Below are 21,616 nucleotides of genomic sequence, written 5' to 3' on the forward strand. Positions count from 1 at the left end.
GAATCCTTCCCCTTTAAGAATGATTGACAGTTGTTTTCTAGTCTAGTAATTGTACTAAATGTAGCTTACATTCACCCCACAGGAGGAGGCCAGAGCTAATGAAGCCATGACAAGACTTTCTTTCAGAAATCTATTGTTTTAAAGACAAAGGTCTGACTGAAAGTTTTCACTAATCCCCTCATTATTCCAGAGAAAGACTACATAAAAACTCTGGTAGGGACCTGAGAGTGGTGGAGAGAGCCATCTGAAGACATGAAGCTCCTACTAATGTTGACACAATTTTTTACCATTTTGAATTTGAAAAAGTAAAATATGAATTTCTAATATTATTAAAATATCAAAACATCATACGTCAATCAAAAGTCAAAGTATCCAGTTACAATTTATTTCAAATGTATTTAAACTACAGGCACAGTGACAGAAGATATCATCAACATTATTTATTTCCCATCATAATTTATTTGTCAAATAGCAAATAACAGTAACCAACAAGTAATCATTAAGGATTTAACCCGACTTGTGTCAATTGGCTTGGACTAATTGTTGCAAGTGTCCATTACAATATCATATGATGGTCAATCCACATAGATTAAATCACTGTGACAGATATATCAAATTAATTGTCTTAGATCGCTAGACCACCCCAGGCCACATCAAGTGCTATTTTCATGTGAAAATGCCAAAATGCACCTTATGTTTTTTGTTGGTGACTCCATAGAGATGGTTAGAGGACGCAACATTGTACCTGTCCAGTTATGGTGTCTGTGAGAGAGCATGGGCAATGCCATTGAGGCCATCTCCATTTTGAAGTAGTCCATTTTCGTATGGTTCATGGTTTTCCAGAATTTCCAAGATGGAGGAAAATCTATCTACCTTATGGGTCCTTAAAGCAAATTTGTTCTGCACGAGGAAGACACCCACATACAACGTTTCAAGTCTCTAGGTCAAACTTGGAGACGGATATGAGGGTTTAAGTGAGACTGCTTATAACAGTGCTCCCTATAGGCCAATTATTTTTGACCAAGTTACTCATGGCCTCTAGTTTCTGTGTGCCAAATTATTTTTTATTTTTTTATTCAGACGATAACAGTAGGTTTTACAGCTTCACTGTGAACCCCCAAATATGACTGCTTGCAGACATAATCTGTCCAATAGAGAAAATAAACAATTAGGGACCAGATCTATTCAAGAGGAGTGAACTCCGGCATGTTTAACAGCTCATTAAGGATTTAACCCGACTTGTGTCAATTGGCTTGGACTAATTGTTGCAAGTGTTCATTACATGATCATATCATGGTCAATCCATGTAGATTAAATCACTGCGACACATAGATCAAATAAATCACATTTCTTCAGATAATGCCATTTTCGGTGGTTTCTTAAAATAAAATGTGTAATTACAGTGATAATGTAAAAGGATTCAAAATTTAGATGAGTATATGACTAAACTGAAAAGGTTATAAAATACATTTAAACAAAAACAATGAAAGTATTTACTGTAGTAACATAACTAATATTGATCCATCTGTAACTTTAAACAAATAAACATGTTCGCTTTGGATAAAAGCGTCTGCTAAATGGCTTATTATTATTATTATTATTATGTTGCTGTGTTTCTGGGGGTATTTGGGAGGAAGCTGTTGCTTTAAGAGAGTATTTGCACCAGTAGGACACTCTGAAGTCTTGGATGGGCTTAGAGAGGTGTCACAGAGATCAACCATGCCTTTAATGAGGCTGTCTTCTCTGGAGATTTCCTCTGTCCTCAATTAAATCTAAAGATAAGTTCAAGACACTCTGTTGATTCGTTTTAGGTTGCCAGACTTGAATAAATAAAAAGCAGCTCAGGAAAAATGCCTCTGACCAAATCAGTTGTTCTCCGTCTGCCATATTGTCATTGCAGTGAGCTGGATAGGGGAAAACAGGCCGTTTCTGGCTTAAAAATCGACATTTAATGCAGCATTATAGTCCAACATAAAATGTAAAGGTAATTTGGTTTGGATGTGTTTAACCTGTAGTTATTTAGTATTTAACCTACTTAGGAGAGTCATTACAATGCCAAAGTGTACCACCTGCCAAACTCCAATAGACAGTTAGTTAAATTAATTAACAGATTTTCACCATGTCGGCCTAATTAGTTATCGAGTCAGAGTACATGGCAAGTGTGGACATAAATGAAATGAGTACAACTGTCTTACCTTGTCATAATCGACAACTAAAGACCTATCACTCCATTGTTTATGTTTTTGTTATAGAAGAGTTTGTATTGCTTCAAATATTTGTTTTACAGTAAGTAGGCTAATGTTGCTCGAATGGAATTCCCTTGAGTACTACCAAGTACCATTTTTTTTTCTTTGGGCAGCCCCACTCTTTACACATTTTATTGTTTATTGGTTAGGACAGAGAGAGGTAGAGTGGAAAGGTAGGAGAGGTTTTGCTGAACAGCAATGGGCCGGATTCAAACTCATGCTGGCAGTGGTACATGTGGTCCTAGATTGCTGGACCACCCCAGGCCACACCAAGTGCTATTTTCATATGAAAATGCCGGAATGCAACTTAGAGGACGCAACATTGTATCATTCCAATTATGGCGTCTGTGAGAGCATGGGTAGCGCTATTGAGGCCATCTCCATATTTCTACTACTTCTATGAGTTGGTAAACAAACTGAAAGGATTCATAGTGCCACCTGGGGTGATCCTTCCTTAAAAATGGTGAAAGTCCTCAACTGCGCTTCCCATGCTAAAACCGGCTTTTGGGCACTAGAGTCCTCTATCTATCTCTATGGGTGACCCACAGAGAGTGTGGCTTTAAAGCTTAGGTCACAAAGTGAATTTTAAGATGATCTGTGAGTCGTGTTTGCTAAATTGCCTTACATTAATACATTCAGGGTTATGAAAACAACTATTATTTAATATTCAGTAGTTCATAGCCTCCCTACTCCATACAGTTGGCATTTGTTGAATCCTGACATGGCAACAGAGCAACTTGGACTCAGGGGTAGACATAACATAGTAAACGTATGTTATAACATAACAATATGTATGATATGTTACGAATTCCAATTTGTGGATAACATTAGCTAGGTGGCTAACGTTAGCTAGGCTAGAGGTTAAGGTAACGGGTTAAGTTTAGGAGATAGGGTTAGGGGTTAATGTTAAAGTTAGGGGAAGGGTTAGCCAACATGTTAAGTAGTTGCAAAGTAGCTAAAAAGTAGTAAGTAGTTGCAAAGTTTTTTTATTTTTATTTTATTTATTGTATTTTATTTATTAAATGTAGGGGGTAGATCAGCTTTAATATTGCAGATAGACTGTAACTTCCATCAATGTAATTGTCTGCATCACTTCCAATCCCCCATATGTTTTTTTTTCTCACAAATATATTTATATATATATATACACACATACACACGCACACACATACATACAGTGGGGAGAACAAGTATTTGATACACTGACAATTTTGCAGGTTTTCCTACTTACAAAGCATGTAGAGGCCTGTAATTTTTATCATAGGTACACTTCAACTGTGAAAGACGGAATCTAAAACAAAAATCCAGAAAATCACATTGTATGATTTTTAAGTAATTAATTTGCATTTTATTGACATAAGTATTTGATCACCGAACAACCAGTAAGAATTCCGGCTCTCACAGACCTGTTAGTTTTTCTTTAAGAAGCCCTCCTGTTCTCCACTCATTACCTGTATTAACTGCACCTGTTTGAACTCGTTACCTGTATTAAAGACACCTGTCCACACACTCAATCAAACAGACTCCAACCTCTCCACAATGGCCAAGACCAGAGAGCTGTGTAAGGACATCAGGGATAAAATTGTAGACCTGCACAAGGCTGGGATGGGCTACTGGACAATAGGCAAGCAGCTTGGTGAGAAGGCAACAACTGTTGGCGCAATTATTAGAAAATGGAAGAAGTTCAAGATGACGGTCAATCACCCTCGGTCTGGGGCTCCATGCAAGATCTCACCTCGTGGGACATCAATGATCATGAGGAAGGTGAGGGATCAGCCCAGAACTACACGGCAGGACCTGGTCAATGACCTGAAGAGAGCTGGGACCACAGTCTCAAAGAAAACCATTAGTAACACACTATGCCGTCATGGATTAAAATCCTGCAGCGCACGCAAGGTCCCCCTGCTCAAGCCAGCACATGTCCAGGCCCGTCTGAAGTTTGCCAATGACCATCTGGATGATCCAGAGGAGGAATGGGAGAAGGTCATGTGGTCTGATGAGACAAAAATAGAGCTTTTTGGTCTAAACTCCACTCGCCGTGTTTGGAGGAAGAAGAAGGATGAGTACAACCCCAAGAACACCATCCCAACCGTGAAGCATGGAGGTGGAAACATCATTCTTTGGGGATGCTTTTCTGCAAAGGGGACAGGACGACTGCACCGTATTGAGGAGAGGATGGATGGGGCCATGTATTGCGAGACCTTGGCCAACAACCTCCTTCCCTCAGTAAGAGCATTGAAGATGGGTCGTGGCTGGGTCTTCCAGCATGACAACGACCCGAAACACACAGCCAGGGCAACTAAGGAGTGGCTCCGTAAGAGGCATCTCAAGGTCCTGGAGTGGCCTAGCCAGTCTCCAGACCTGAACCCAATAGAAAATCTTTGGAGGGAGCTGAAAATCCCTATTGCCCAGCGACAGCCCCGAAACCTGAAGGATCTGGAGAAGGTCTGTATGGAGGAGTGGGCCAAAATCCCTGCTGCAGTGTGTGCAAACCTGGTCAAGACCTACAGGAAACGTATGATCTCTGTAATTGCAAACAAAGGTTTCTGTACCAAATATTAAGTTATGCTTTGCTGATGTATCAAATACTTATGTCATGCAATAAAATGCAAATTAATTACTTAAAAATCATACAATGTGATTTTCTGGATTTTTGTTTTAGATTCCGTCTCTCACAGTTGAAGTGTACCTATGATAAAAATTACAGACCTCTGCATGCTTTGTAAGTAGGAAAACCTGCAAAATCGGCAGTGTATCAAATACTTGTTCTCCCCACTGTACATACATACACACAAACACATACACATACATATCCTTTAAAAAAATATATTTCCCTTTATTACTTTCCAACCCCACCACCCCTTCCCTAATTGGAGTAAACTAGTGAACAACAATGCTTAGGCCTCTACTTCCAGCTTATACATACTATATACATTTTATGGACACAGTCAATTTTACAATAATTATATTTTGTTTGTTTTTACTCCTGAACTTCCTCTACCCTCAACCCCTCCGATCATTTTCATGATGTCCATTCGGTTTGCTTCTATATGCAATATCTTTCTAACTGTGCTCTTTCACAAAAGCTCTCAATCTATAACCTATATGCTTATTATGGACACAGTATGCTTACATTATTTGTTATCTTGTTGTTATTAGTTGTTGTTAGTTGTTATTAGTCCCATCCTTCAACTCCATTCAACACCACCCATCTATCTCTTAACACCATCCATATTGGATTTCTATTTGCCATATATTTTTCAACTGTACTGTGATGTTTTACAAAAGTTCTGAACCTTTCTATTCTCATTGTTTCTACAGATTGTAAATTGAAAATAAACATTTTTGCTAAAAGTATTATTATATTATTGATTGATTGACTATGACTTTTCAGATCACCCAGTAATGCTATCTGCAGGGTTAGCTCCAGATAAATATTGCAATCCTTTAGCCATTCCTGGACCTGTGTCCAAAAACAAGCTACAAATGGACAGTACCAAAACAAAAGATCTAATGATTCTGTCTCTTCGCAGCAAAATCTGCAGAGCTGGGAAGATTGTATCCCCCATATAAATAACATTATATTGGTAGCAAGAATTTTATATAATAATTTAAATTGAAAAATTCTAAGTTTTGAATCCGGCATCATTTTGCGTATCAGTTCATAAACACTATGCCATTGGATCGGTACGTCAAAAATCTCTTCCCAACTATTTTTCAATCTATATGGGACGGCTGTCAATCCTTTGGTCCTTATATGAAACTGGTATACTTTTTTATTTATCACAGTTTTCTTTAACCAATTATGTTCTCTAATGCAAGGCCGACAGACAAGTTCCTTACATTTTCCCCCTTCCACTTTCCAGGTTGCTAATTAGTTCAAATGTTAAAGTTGAACCGTGATGTGATTTCAAACTCGCAACCTTTGGGTTGCTAGACGTTCAAGTAACCTTCTGTCTTATGCAACCATACCAAACATAACATATAATATTAATATGAGTGTCACAGATTTATGTTTACTGTGTTACGTCTAGTCTTTGAGGCCAGGCTGAGAGATACTTGAATACTCAACAGTGCAATTGTCACTGGTGTAGAGAGGAGTAGGCAGTCGCAGGTTTAGAACTACTGAATTTATTTAAGCGCCATAGATCAAAGCGAGACGAAACACAAACGCTGTTGTGCTCAAAATATATCTTCATAAACAAAAAGGCACAGGGCGAACCCAAAGTGCAAAATATAAAGTACTCAGGAAATAGTAGGCAAGATTCCTCTCAGGGAAACAAGTAACATTTACAATGACCGACAAAGACAAATGGCAGAGGGAGTATATATACAGTGATAGAGTGGGGATTGGAACCAGGTGTGTGTAATGATAACGAGACAAGCCCGGGGTTGATGAGTGAAAGGCGTTTGCCAGAAGTAGGTTCGGCAGCAGCTAGAAGGCCGGCTACGCCGAACGCCTGAGCTGGACAGGAGGGGGAGCCAAAATGAAGGTTGGTGTGACAGCAATGGTGTGTTGGTTGGAGATGTAAGTAACCAGGGGACTAAAACAACCCTGACAATCGTTACTTAGAAGAGATTTTTTTTTAAATGGTGACAGCATTATGATGTAACACCGGTGCAGCTACAACAACAACACCGGTGGTGAAATAACAAGTAAAACAACAATGTTCAGTGCCCCGTTGAGAATTAGCCAGCCGAAGGCACTTACAGTATAGACACACACAGACATCTAATGCATATTTTACCTTGAAGGACAAGCTAATCTGAGGATATGAGACGACTAGAGAAACCAGCTAGCCTCACCATGGTCCTGTTAATGTGAGAAGATGTAGCCTGTGGCCATCAGAGACTGGGAACTCACTCTTAATGTTGTAGTCTGATGAAAATCCGGTGTTTCTATGTCAAACAGTTCTGTTCTATTTCAGTCTTCTGTGATGTAAATAAAGTGTAATATTGGGATGCAAACTCAAAATTGAATACATTTCAACTCTATATCTGACATGGAACAGGTGTCTTCTTTTTTAAAGCCCATAACCATGTGTGTGAGGTGTATACTTTTGTTTCAAAGTAGATTTGTTTAAGATTACGAAGAATCACTCTGTGACCCTGATTTAGCCTACTGCAGTAAAAGGTTAAGCCAAGGCAATCTATTTGGCTGAGTTCTTGGGTGTTGAATTAGTAATGCATTCACAGTGTCTAAATGACTAATAACTAAATTACAAAGTGAATTGGAGGCAGATGGAAACATTCAAATAGACAGATGCCAGAGTCTTTTAAGGTCAGTGGGTTTAATGATGAATGAGCAGTGAACAGAACTATTGATTCCTTTCACTGGAATCCATTTGATTTTATTTAATTTAAGACAACAGAACTTGGTCACGCGATGGCATTTTTTTTGGATGCTCTTCACTCGATAAACAATCCAGTTCTAATTAAAAGGTTAATGTCTTAATGACATCAAGAAATGACCCATTAAAGAAAGCAGATTGAGGCCAGGAATCTCACATGTGGCCAGGCATGGAAATGCTGCAGACTGCAGGTCTTTGCAATGTCCAGAGGGATGAGGCCAAGAGGATGATATGGAAATCACTGGATCACCTGCTAAGCACTTTACTCATTATTAGTAAGCAAACATGATGACAACACTACCATGTGTCATCTTCATCATGTTAACATGCTGAACATATTTATATTGTTAATGATAATATATCCATATCGTGATATGATAGGTAGATGTCAGTTGCAGATTTTACTTCTCAGTTTAGTCCACACATAGCCTACAGTTGTCATGACTTGCCCTCATGGGTTGAGGATCAAACATGCCAGCTAGGCAAAGGTTTGAACACCCCCTTTCCTGGGGGCCAGTTTTATGACCGGTCGTAAATACCGTGCATACTTTCTCTTCCTTGCCATGAAGTATTGGGAGAAAGGACCCCTTTGTTAACAAAGGAAGTCTTCCCACCAAGACTCCAACATCCAAAAGGGGATAATGAAACAATATTCCTACTTAAAAGAATGTGGGAAATGGTTGGTGGGGACTTAAAGAACAATCATGTCGAATCCGTTACTATGTTGTGATGTCATTAAAGACGATGGAACAACATAACTGTATCTCCGGGGGGGCTACACTTCCTAGTTATGAGGTTTGCATCTAATTGTTGTATAAAACAAATGATTAAGTATAATAATAATTTTGTGAAGATAACAATGTGATTTTAGCATTCTAGATGAGATGATTGTTTTCCGTATTGATTTGTTCTCATTCAGTGGCCACATCCAGATGAGAACAAACATGATGGAACGCCCCTTTTACCCCGAGTGCATAAAAAGCCTTGAAAAACATTTTAACATTAGACCAGCAGACGTGAAGCGTGAGCCAAACGTTGCAAATGGTTGAATTTCAACCAGACCAGTAAGCTCTACGGATTAAAATGGTTGACACTCAAGACCAAGAAGCATAAAGCTGAAGCTACACGTTACAAAATGGTTAGACTAGAAAGACCAGTGTTGTGTCGAAAACGTTGCTAATTATGCTGTGAGAACAAGGAAATCCGCTGACGCTGTACTTTGATCATAAAGGTTTATTTATATCAAAGGGTTACAGCTTCAATTTACAGATACCTGCAGGCATCCGGAGAACAGCCGACCCAAATTCTAAATATGCTATTCTGACCTCCTTTGTCCCAAACCATAGTATATATCCTATGTAATCTGATATGGGTGTTTTCCCCTACAGACCACTCCCAGGAGTCCACACAACAGACTTCCTCTGCTTTAGGGTACTCCTCTAAAACTGCTCTCCAGATGTCTCCCTGGGCCAAATCAACATTCTCTAAGCTACCATTTGCAAACATTAACAAAGTCATAAATTCCTCAGATACTACATATTCCCCCCTTCGAGACAAATTAAGTCTCGAAAACAAAAAGAATAGGATTATGACAAATAACAATTTCTCTCTTATTGAGTAACTTTTAACAATAAACCAAAAACACATTTTTCTATGGAGTGTAAATACATTTCTATGAAATATGAACAAATCTTTATAGAGTGTGAGAGCGAAAAACCTGTCTGGCAGCTTTCTTTCCAAATATCCATCAATCAATCAAGACAGTAAAATTCTCTCACGGCCCCTCTGCCCCAGGCAACCACCTAAGTACTCCAGATCAATTCATAAATCTTTATCAATGCAATTGAAACTATGATGCAATTTGAATACACATGAAAGCCTCAGCAAACAAAATACAATCAAAAATGTCCACATTCAGGCTGGTCAACCCATCGGACCCTCCTGTGGATTCTCTCTATCCCTGCCTAGACCCCATATCCCTAAGCATCCACGAAATAAACAAAAACATCTGAGATCCCCACATGTACCCAATAACAGCAAATATCATTCTACAAAAATTAATACAGAAAGAATATGACACAAATGATGTATTACACATGCAAATATGTATATATATATCATTGCAGACACTGGAATGTAGTCCACTACACTTCATCTCCTCAGCAGTGTCGACTTCCAATGCATCGTTGATGATGGAATCGGAACATTTCCACACCTTCCTTGTTCCACTTCCTCCAGTCCCTTCATATTGTCCTTTCATATTGTCCATGTTTGAGTATTTGAATCCCCTCTACACATTCCCCCATATGCTTCTGGAAGAAAAGAAAAGACCAAACAGTATCTTTTGCAAAACAACACATTCAAATTAAAACATCAATATCAACTAAGAATATAAAAATGATATATAAAATGAAGCACATACCATTTCCCCCATTTGATTCATAACAAAATACTAAAATCACACTAATATTTAAAAACATTTAAAAAATGATCGGATAATCAAAATTGATATCTATCTATCAATACTCCTTTCAGTTCCACTTGTTCATCTTCATCTAGATCAGTAACAGTTAACAACGGCATCTGAGTGTTGTCTCCAGGCAACACAATTCCAACCCATCTCAATATCATAGCCTTCGCAAAGGTCAGTAACAAAGTACAAAAGCAAAACATCACACACAGCGCTATCAGAGCTGCTACTAAAATCTGAACTATCACTGCTCCCACTGGGCCTAACTGATCTTGCAACCAAGCCTTCGCTGACCATCCAGCTCCTTCAGATCTACCAAACGCATCCCTTATATTCTTCAATGCATCTATAACACTAGTGATATTATCGGAACTATCTGGGATCAAAGTATAACAATCATCCCCCGTCAAATTCATAGCCAAACATAAGCCACCTTGTTTTGCTAAAATATAGTCAAGAGCCATGTCATGTTTCAACAGCGTCAGTCTGTGACTTCTTTGAGTATTCGACAGAAGGTTAAACCCTCTTATCGTTTCATTTGCAAAACCCTGCAAAGTATAGGTAATATTATCAATATGATCTGCCAAAAATGTTACACCATACCATGGAAAAAGTCCCAGTCCCCACTTCTCTCCTAGACTTATCCTCCAATGGTAGGCTTCCCAGACTATGAAACTTCTCTCTTTCAGAATCAGATTTCTCTCTTTCCCCTTGCTTCCCCTCTTTTAATTTTAAAACCTCATATGGAAGCTTCAACTTCGACATGTAACAACATCCTGTCCATCCATAGGGTAAGAATATATACGCTTTATCACCACAAACCCACCAAATATCTCTAAGATTCCCAATAGTCACATTACCATGCAAAACTTCTCTCTCCACTAAATGAAACATCAAAAGTTACATTATATTTCTCATTACTAACCTTATGTTCATGCTTACCCAAAGTCATCATATAATCATCACCATCTGATATTCCCCTAAACATCCCCTTTCCATCATATGTTTTATTAGAACAAAAACAGCTTTTCGCCCTCACTGGTTTCACCTCCAATGCTTCATAAAGCGCTGTTAACTGATTTTCCTTCCCATCTAACAAATTCACATAGGTTAATTCACTTAACCAAGAACACTTAAACCTAGGCCTAAACAAATGTTTAGACAACGACATTATTGTATCTCTTAATGATTGTTGCTGATACAACATCCCTTATAAAACATAAGATTGACACGTACTTGATAGAGGTTTCGCTATCGTCTCTAAGATAGACCCCCATGTGCCTGGTGCTGGAATTCTCAACAGACATGGACCCTCAAGATTCCTCACTGATCTTACAGAATGAGTTAACTCCTTGAACTAAAGATTCCTACCTGCCCATCCATCTTTAATTTCCAAACAGAAGAATCAAATCCATATGCCTTCCATTTAGTTTCTCTCTTCCCTAACGAACTGTATTGATCAGATATATCTTCTCGTCCTCCATTAAAATCAAACAACTCATCCTGTACCTCCATGATAGTATTCTGCACTATTTCAGATGAATCTGCATCATTCTCTACTACCATCTGCTCTCCTATTTCAACACTATCCTTACTACCATTGACAGCACTCTCCATCCGTATCATAAACTCCTGAGTCACTCTTGCTACATCCTTTAGTTTCAGAAAAGTTGTTGTTGGTGTCTGTGTCATATTTCCTACATTTGTTATTGCCGTTGTACCATTAATCTCTTTCAAAGTTACTATTAAAATAGTTGCTTTAGTTGATGTATTAACACTCTTAACTATTTCCAGTGGAAAAGTTACCGATATCCTCTGTGTATTATTTACTGTTGCAGTGGCTACTGTAATATACTTCTCCTGAACTCCATTGGTGACTGTGGAAGCTTCAACAGACTTCAAATCTTCCATCATAAGCGTCACCTTACGAGTTACATAGCCTTTTAACCAATAATTCTTAACCGGAACAAACTTTAATGCTTGCACTAAATAAGTACACATATATTCTCCCTGATCTTTCCATGTAACATTACGCAAAATAAGTGAGCAATCACTCATAACCCTCTTCCACTTCATATCGTTGTACAAAATATACTTCCTTTGACTAGGTGAAACAGCTTCTACTTCTAGTCTTCATAACAACACTTCTTCTCCATAATTATCTCTCCACATGAGAGGAATCTCACCTCTACACATTCCTTCTCTCACATCTACAAGGAAGATGAGCTGTACCACCCATCCTAACCCTAATGACAGTCTTTTCCTCTAAAATTGGTGTTGGAGCGATTGGCTCCCTTGTAATCAAATGTGATATATTTATAGCTTTAATAACTGTCAATGTTGAAAGAGTTAAATTGCTTCTCACTGTTGTTATAATAGGCTGAAGTGTTGATGTCATTGTTGATTCATCCATTCTCCCTAAAGCTTTGAACTCTTTACTTGTATTTCCATCTGTCACCACTAGTGTCACTACATTAACTCTCAGTCCCAACTCTAATCCCTCACTTTCAACCTGTTGATTATAAAAAATACATTTATAATCACCTTGATCTTCCTGCTGGGAATTGTAAATATAGATACTGCAATCACCCTCAATCTTCATTCTTCTCTCATCATTCAGCAACGCATACTTTCTCAATGCAACTGCTCCTAACAGATCTAAACTCCTGCCATATCTATCTTCCCACTGAACTCTAAATTTCCCTTCACCACTGTTCTCTCTCTCTTACTACTAACATTGAAGCTTAGCTGACTGTCCTAGAGTTCCTTCAACCCTAGTTTTCCTAACTTTTTTAATCTGACTTTTCTCCTAACTTTTCAAAAACCATTTCACTGATTTATCCACAAATTCCTTTCCCACTAATTTTAGGATATGTGATCGGGAAGTCCCCACCTGCTTATGACTTCTTTACACACAGACTTGGCAAACGACTGAGCATCTTTTAGCCTAGTTTGACATCTTATTCACCTCTTGGTGTAGGAATGTAACCAAGAATAACAGTCACCCCCTGTAAACATTATTTTTCAGACAGATTGTCCTCCTTCCTATGATATAGTCAACCTTTTCAAGCAAATATGATTCCCAAAAACCATACTCTTTTGTAATCTTCCTCCTAACCTTAGCCTTCTTTAAATAATCTTCACTGAGATTTCCAATCCAGAATACTAAAGACAAATCCATTTCTGTCATCATCAACAATTGGTAAACCTTCTCCTTTGGCACTTCTACCAGACAGCCGTCTGGTGTACATCTTATTGTACAGTTCAACTTACACAATGCATCTCTTCCCAATAATGCAACAGGTGTATGTTCTGATACCAGTATGGGTATTGTAATTTTCTGATCTTTATAGCAGAGCTCAATTGGTTCCGTAAGAGGAATCAGCTGTTTTACTCCCTCGAATCCCTATCCTAATTAGTTAATTTTACATAGTGAGATGTGTAACCTCTTCAGGCTGAACACAGATAAAAGCAGTTCCGCTATCCACCATCAATTCCAATGGTCGGTTGTTTATTTTCACCTCAATTGTTGGATCTTTTTCCGGTCCTGATGCTACCAGCTGACACCCCCCTTTCGGATCTTCTAGGCACCCCTAGAATCCTTGCTCCTTGCCCCTATAAGGGTTCACCTGTCCTCCAGATGATCTTGACTTGCTCCTGTATCTTACTCTGAAATTCCCTCTTGTGTTTCCTCCTGACCCATTGCACTCACAGCAAAGTGACCAACCTGTCCACAATCATAACACACTTCTGGAGATTGCTGGAAGTATGGCTTAAATCTTCCTCCTCTTCCTCTTTCTAAGCCTTCTCGTCCTCTTCCTCTCCAATTATTTCAGTCCAGAAACTATCTATGGATATGAAACAACTTGTACCACTAGTTGTGGCTGGTACAATTGCATTTGACCTTGTTCAGTTGAAGCTGTGGCAGTGATTGTTAATTTGGTGCACACTGATTCTTCATAACCAAAGCTTTTCTTCTCCTTCTTATTCTCCACCAGTTGTATTTGATTGAGTTTTCTGAGAGTTTCTTGGTCCTGTTCTTTCTTGTTGTTGACATATCGGTATTCTTCAAAGGCTTATATTCGAAGTTTTGTCCTCGAATGATCACCTTGCATCATCTTCTTACTTGTGCTCTCTTTCCTTGGCCTCAATGTATACTTTTTCTCCAATTCTTGGGATCCTTTTCTCAGCAGTTTTTTTCTTCTGTATCTTCAGCTTCTTGAGTTGTTCTTCCAGTTCTCTTACTTCTTCTAAATTATTCCCCTTATCCAGGCATAATACACATCAGTCTATATCTCTTTCTATTTCTTCTTTACTAATCATTGTAGGATAAAATCCTCTTGAACATAAAGCACCTTTAATCTCCAAATCTTTATCGCTTTCTTCATCTTCGCTTTCATCAGAACTGGAATATCTTGTATTCTTCTTCTTCAAACATCCATCACCCCTTCTTTCCGCTCTTGCCAACCTCCGTCTGATCACAGGGTCATATCCACCCATGATCTCTTCTCAATCACTCTGATCATCATCATCTTCAAGTTCCATCTTCCTTAACCTCACTCCACCCTTAGTTTCTAGACATCTCATTTTCTTCCTACTTTTGGAGTTTTGATTCATTTTTATGGTCGTTTCTGCTTGTCCTCTCTCTATTGTTCAATCACTTTCATCATGTTGATGACGTCAGGGTTAAAATCCCTTCCACTAGCTATGGTTGTTCAATGTCAGGCCAACGTTTATTCCCTTTTCCAGATAACCTTGCAATACCATTAACTAGAGGATTACTATTTTCAACTATATCAACAGGTGTAATTACTTTCATAGTCTTGATGTCCTTTTTCCCCATTGTAACAACTATTTTATATTCCTTTATTGTGAATTATTTTATTATTTTAGACTATGTAGCCTATGGTTTCCTCCCTATTTTTTTTATTTCCCCCCCCCCCAAATTAATTAATTAATCAATTAATTTATTCATCAATTTATTTATTTATTAATTTTATTTTATTTTACCTAATTATTGATTAGTGGCAATCTTACCACATCCAATCAGGAAAGTAAATGAAAGTAGTCAACTTCAGAGCAATCCAAAAAAATAAAGACTTCTAATCCTACAACACTACAGTACTCACAAACCAATTGCTTAATAAGCACCCAATTACCTTAATTTTACAGAATAATATCAGTACTCGATTCCCAACACAACTCTAATCAAACCCACTCATGCACAAAAACTCCAAAATGCAATTCTTATTTTCATCAATTGATCAGTCTGTTGCCAAGTCCTTGTCAAATTGTCATAACATCAAATATGCTAGGCACACAAAATATCCTCTATGGGAAGGTACGTTTTGTAAATAGAACAGTACTGGCCTTAGTTTGACTTGATCCTGTTGCAGCAGACTCTGTCGCATCACACCCTGTCGCGTGATGTACACGTCAGCAATTCCTCTCTCTCTCTCTGTCTCCTCCTTCTTATCGTCTCTCATATCACAAAAGAACAAAGAAACAGACAAGAATTTAGTAGTTTATGCACTCACTGAATTATTTCAACCATTCAATATTCCTCTAGTCACATTCGCGCTAAGAAATAAGCAAACTTAACTCAGGAATAGTATAAATACCTCAATAACATTTTATTTTATTTATTTAATCCGTCAATATATCTCTAGTTTATCAATTCAATAGGTCTCAAGAAAACAGTTTCATCTTTAAACAACAGCCGATTTAACAACCAGAATACACTATTAGTGTCTAAATCTTCTCTCTCTTTGTCTGCGTCTCCCCGCAGCACAGTGTAGGGGAGTGGCATATTTTCCCTACGTAACTCTAAAGTCATAAAATCACGCGCATGCGTAGTTCATACACCAATACGATTTCAGAGTGGATGGAGCTCTCTCCCAGCTCTCTCCAAGCTAGACAACAGAAAGTAGACAGTCCTGCTGTACTTCCTCTCTTTTACCCCTCATAGACAAACAACAACACTTAACAGAGCTCACAAACCATAGGACACAAATCCTACTCTATTCTACACACAGTTTAAGAGGCTTAATCCATTCCTATGGACCCCTAAGGTAGCATGTAGCATGTAGCATGTAGCATGTATCATGTAGCATGTAGCATGTAGCATGTTGTATGTTACCTCCATTGCGCCGTATAATTCCTTTGTTCTAAATTTTTGCTACCACGAGGTCCGCGGAAATTCAATGAGCGGTCACATCAATCATATAATTCGTCAACCACATGTTGAGAGGTAACTTGCAACCGAATATATATACCACAGCCTCAAGCCCCCTGGACTTACCTAAATACACCTAATGTGCTTTTAGGATTTTCGGCCCATCCTAATGATCGCCTCCTGAGAGGGCTAACATAGATTCGCAATGGTTCTAATTTGTACACATTTACCTTGGCCTTATTCCTTTCAATCTATTCTTCTTGAATTTTATTCAAGCAAAATATCCCTATAGACACTCCCCCCTTTTTGCGTTGTTTACCAGCGCAAACAAATTTAGAACGGACTCCTATCCCACAGCAAATCACACACGCAAGTTCTTAACGGTGCATTCATTCAACGCACACACACAGACACACGAACTAACCAGAGCCCAAAGTGGTGAGAAAATTCACCCTTATCTGCCGGACTCTGGAGCGAAAGTCAGCTCGGCGCCCATGAATGGAACGCGGAGAAAAAACGCAATTCGTCCAAATCCTCGTCGCCATTTTGTTGTGTCGAGAAAACGTTGCTAATTATGCTGTGAGAACAAGGAAATCCGCTGACGCTGTACTTTGATCATAAAGGTTTATTTATATCAAAGGGTTACAGCTTCAATTTACAGATACCTGCAGGCATCCGGAGAACAGCCGACCCAAATTCTAAATATGCTATTCTGACCTCCTTTGTCCCAAACCATAGTATATATCCTATGTAATCTGATATGGGTGTTTTCCCCTACAGACCACTCCCAGGAGTCCACACAACAGACTTCCTCTGCTTTAGGGTACTCCTCTAAAACTGCTCTCCAGATGTCTCCCTGGGCCAAATCAACATTCTCTGAGCTACCATTTGCAAACATTAACAAAGTCATAAATTCCTCAGATACTACACCAGAAAACGTGAGACGTTAGTCCACACATTTGAAATTGAGAAACTCTGAAACTCTCGACCTCTACACGAGGTGAAGAAGAAGACAATGCACTAGACCTTATCATTTCAGTCTGCAGCTGGCATGTACAGTCGTCTAGAGAACTTTCACTAAAGACAAGAGATAGAGGACAATCCCTCTCCGACAACCGCTGGTACATCTGAAGTATCCATTCTAGCCAGCACTATGACCAGAAACTCTACCAAGGACATTGGGAGTCCTACATCATCAACTCAACTATCGAGGACAGCTACACGTAAATACATGTTGCATTTCTAATCTGAATGAGCGTTTAGTGGGGTATTAAGCATTTGTATTTCCGTGTAGCGTAGTTTGCAAAGTAACCACGATAGTTTGAATCTCTGTCTTTCCCTTCCATTCTGACCCCTCCACTACCCAAGCATTCATGCTAATGTTAGTCCAGTCCACTAGGGACCAGTTTTCATTGTATTACGTTAGTAATCAATAACCTATGTGTGTTTTTGTATTGTGTTATTATTTAGTTAGTTAGTAAATAAATAATTCAGCCAATTTGTGTATTGCAGATTTATCAATAAGGTTAGGGTTCTTGCAGGTTCAAGGATTATGTGACGTTCAGAATGAGACTGATAAGAGGTAATTATTGAATGTGACTTATCAATATATAACATATATCTTCTAAGAGTTTAATTCGGGAGATGGTAACTCGTTAAACAACTTCTTCCATGGTGCCCCAAATTCCTAATGAGTTAATTGTTACATGATTAATTTAATCGAGTGACAATTAAACATAGCTAGGTGATTCGATAATAACAGTCATACATTAAAGTAAGTCACGTCACGACACAGTGCTGCGAAATAAATCAAATTGTCAAGCCTTTATTATGAGAGCGACCAGTTTAATGACTGACTTCTCAAGTAAAACAAGCAGGTAATGTGTGTGTGTGTGTGTCTGTGTGTGTGTGTGTGTGTTTTGGGGGGCGAGGGGGCTCAGTTATCTTATCATGTTAATACATTCTCGGTCCATCTTCCCTTGTTTCCTCTATATCCTAATTGAGTACAAATTGGATAAGAAGGAGCAGCGCAGTTATCAAGCTGCTTAGTTTTATCAGATGACAATGTAAGTCCCCTTGATCCTATTAGAGACAAGGCAGCTAACGCTTAAATGCGCTATTTCAGCTTACTGTGGAGATGGCTGGGGGATGGAGAGCTGGGTTGGCAGTGGAGGGGTACAGAGTGGGGTGTAGCAGGGTGTGAGGCCAGGGGAAGTGCATGTGATTCCCCCCTCCCGGTCTCTCTCCTCATGATTTAACACTTTTAGTGTTTCCCTGAAAACCTATGACAGTGTTTGGGTTGGTGTCACGGATCCCGCTGGTACTGCTGCTCATTCCATTCACCAGTTCCGGAGGTCTACGTCACCGGCTTTCTAGGCGTCACTGTCATGGATCATTACCACCGACCCCGGACTGTCTTGCCTCATTACGCACACCTGGTTCCCATTCCCCTTGATTAGTATGTGTATATATGTGCACTCTGTTCCCCATTGTCCTTGTTGATTATTGTCCCATGTCCATTGGTCTCGTGAGTACCGTGTATAGTGCTCTTGTTGTTTACGGGTCTCGTCCCGTGTATTGTGAAGAGGTTACACCTCGCTCTTTGTTTGGGTTACATCCCTTTTGTATATATACACGTGTTTGTGTTGGGTGGAGTAAATAAAACCCCTAATACGTATTTCTGCACCTGTCTTCAAATCATTATACAACATGACAGAATAATCAACCCATAAAAATGGAGACAGCGGGAAAGGCCGAGCTGGCAACCATCGTAGAGACAGTCCAGCATCACGAGGACTGTCTCTCCAGACTCGGCAGCGCCATGGACAGCGTGCTGGCAACCATCCTGCGGTTGGAGGGGAAAGTACAGTCCCTCCAGTCTCCAGCACTGGTTCCAGCACCGGCACCGGCACCAGCCCCCATGCCACCACTACCTGTCTCCGTTCCATCTGAGCCGGTCCGCGGAATACCCCTGTCCCTCCCAGAGCGCTTTGACGGCGCGCCAGCGAGATGCAAGGGAGTCCTTCTGCAATGCGACCTGTACCTCGTTCGCTACGCCAAGGATGTCTCTGTGAGAAACAGGGTTGCCACAGTCATCTCGGCACTGACCGGACGGGCCCTGGACTGGGGTGCTGCGGTTTGGGAAACGGGCGGTCCTGAGGTCGAGTCCTATGAGCGCTTCACCCTCCTCTTCCGCTCGGTGTTTGATCATCCTGTGGAGGGCCGAGAGGGGGGTGAGCATCTACTCCGACTACGCCAGGGATCTAGGACCGCCTCGGAGTTCGCCCTGGAGGTCCGGAACATTGCGGCCTCCACCGGATGGAACGAGTCGGCTCTGGTCACCGGGTTCCGCAGCGGACTGCAGGAGGAGGTACAGATGGAGTTAGCCTGCCATGATGACAACCTGTCACTCGACCAGCTCATCAGCACGGCGATCCGGTTGGAGAACCTCCTGCAGTCCGGACGAAGACCTGCACGGAATCCGTAGCCCATGGCTAAACCTGCTCTGTGGCCAGAGCCGATGGAGGTGTGCTCTGCACTTTTGCCCGAGGCAGAGCGTAGGAGAAGGAGGAATCTGGGCCTCTGCTCCTATGGTGGAGAAAGGGGTCATTTCTCCCCGACCTGCCCTCTATCCACTAATAGGCGAGGGGGTGACAATCCAGGGAATTCCCCTGCTCCAACCCAGGCAGAGGAGAGGCAGGAAGAGGAGACCCCATCATCCCGCAGTTCCTTATCATCGTGCCAGTGGTGTGGGACGTGGACACCGACATACGGCAGAACCTGCGTACGGAACACGCACCTGCACAGTGCCCTGAGAACCGCGCCTACGTGCCCATGGGTGTGCGGGACCGCCTCCTTTCCTGGGCGCACACAGCGCCTGTGTTGGGTCATCCTGGGATAGGCCGTACCATCGCCTGCCTGACTGAGAAGTATTGGTGGCCCACCTTGGCTAGGGACGTCTGGGTTTACGTCTCTTCCTGCTCCACCTGTGCCCATTCTAAGACACCCAGACACCTCCCTTATGGAAAGCTCTTTCCCCTGCCGGTTCCACAATGACCCTGGTCTCACCTCTCGGTGGACTTTGTCACGGACCTTCCCCCCTCCCAGGGGAACATTCCCGTTCTCGTCGTTGTGGACCGGTTTTCCAAAGCTTGTCGCCTCCTTCCTCAGCCTGGGCTCCCGTCGGCTAAGCAAACCGCGGAGGCTCTTTTTTATGCACGTCTTCCGGCACTCCGTTCACCTCACGCGTATGGAAAGCGTTCATGGAACACCTGGGGGTCACGGTCAGTTTCACCTCCGGGTACCGTCCTCAAGCTAATGGGCAGGTGGAGAGGGTCAATCAGGAAGTGGGCAGGTTCCTGAGGTGTAACTGTCAGGACCGGCCGGGGGAGTGGGCAGATTTTCTACCTTGGCCTGAGTACGCGCAGAAATCCCTCCGCCACTCCTCCACTAACCTCACCCCTTTCCAGTGCGTGTTGGGTTATCAGCCGGCCCTAGCACCTTGACATCCAAGCCAGACCGAGGCCCCTGCGTTGGACGAGTGGTTTCAGTGCGCTGAGGAGACCTGGAAAGCTGAGCACACTCGTCTCCAGCGGCCGTGCGTCGGCACAAGGAACAGGCCGACCGCCACCGGAGTGAGGCACCTGTTTTCTCTCCAGGTGACCGGGTCTGGCTCTCCGGAACCTGCCCCACCGCTTGCCCTGCCGGAAGCTGAGCCCGCGGTTTGTGGGGCTGTTTAAAGTCCTGAGGAGGGTTAATGAGGTAACGTACCGCTTGCAACTCCCTGCTGATTACCGCATTAACCTGACTTTTCGTGTGTCTCTCCTCAGGCCAGTGGTTCCTGGTCCCCTCGCTGAGGCTGGACCCAGTGACGCCCAGCCTCCTCCTCTGGACATCGAGGGAGGTCCGGCGTACTCGGTCCGTGAAGTCCTGGATTCGAGGTGTCGGGCGGGGCGTCTCCAGTACCTCATCGACTGGGAGGGGTACGGCCCAGAGGAGCGGTGCTGGGTTCCTGCAGTGGACAACCTGGACGCGTCGCTGACCAGGGATTTTCACCGTCGGCGCCCTGACAGACCCACACCGCATCCCTGTGGTCGTCCCCGAGGCTGGTGTCATCCCGCTGCTGGTGCAGCACGTCGGGGGGGGGGGGGTACTCACGGATCCCCCCGGTACTGCTGCTCATGCCATTCAGACTGTCATGCCATTCAGACTGTCTTGTCTCATTATGCACACCTGGTTCCCATTCCCCCTGATTATTATGTGTATATATATGTGCCATCTGTTCCCCATTGTCCTTGTTGATTACTGTCCCGTGTCCATTGGTCTCGTGAGTACCATGTATAGTGCTCTTGTTGTTTACGGGTCTCATCCCGTG

This window comes from Coregonus clupeaformis, chromosome 11, assembly GCF_020615455.1.
Source record: "Coregonus clupeaformis isolate EN_2021a chromosome 11, ASM2061545v1, whole genome shotgun sequence".
In the NCBI taxonomy this organism is placed as follows: Eukaryota; Metazoa; Chordata; class Actinopteri; order Salmoniformes; family Salmonidae; genus Coregonus; species Coregonus clupeaformis.